A 752-nucleotide genomic window follows, 5' to 3' on the forward strand; every position below is an offset into this window, starting at 1 on the left:
ACTGCCCCAAAATAAATTAAAAAAATAAAAAATTACTTCAAGCTACAAGTGAGAAGAAAAACCTTAAAGTTTTGGAGCAGCCCAAGGAAAAGTTTTGGTAGTCAGCACTTGGCCTCTGAAATGGCTGACGAGGGAAAGGCGATGGCTCAACCTCCCTCCTGCTGCACCTGAGAGGGGAGGAGGAGGAGGGAGAAGCTCCGAGTCTGGAGCTTTTTCTGGGGGGTGAACAAGTCCATGAAGGGGTGAAGCAGGGGAGGGGCTGAGGTGCAGCCAGAAGTGGGGATCGGGCTGGGAGGTGATGAAAGCTGGACCTGGTGAGGCAGGAGCCGGGATGGGCCTGGGAATGGGGGAATTGGGCATTTCCATAAAACCCGAGGGGAGGGGACGGGGCTGTCCCAGCGCTCCGGGAACAGCAGGAGCGGGATGGGGTTGGGAATGGGGGAATTTGGCATTTACACAAAACCGGAGGGGAGGGGGACAGGGCTGCTCCTGCGCTCCGGGGACAGCAGGAGCGGGATGGGCCTGGGAATGGGGGAATTGGGCATTTCCATAAAACCCGAGGGGAAAGGAGGGGACGGGGCTGTCCCAGCGTTCTGGGGACAGCAGAAGCCGGGATGGGCCTGGAAATGGGGGCATTGGGCGGCATTTCCACAGAACCCGAGGGGGCTGGGGCTGTCCCAGCGCTGCCGGGCAGGTGCGGTGTGACCGGCTCGGGGCTGGAATGGTCTCAGCAGGTTTAACCCCAGCCTGGC

The sequence above is a fragment of the Geospiza fortis genome, unplaced genomic scaffold (assembly GCF_000277835.1).
Source record: "Geospiza fortis unplaced genomic scaffold, GeoFor_1.0 scaffold373, whole genome shotgun sequence".
In the NCBI taxonomy this organism is placed as follows: domain Eukaryota; kingdom Metazoa; phylum Chordata; class Aves; order Passeriformes; family Thraupidae; genus Geospiza; species Geospiza fortis.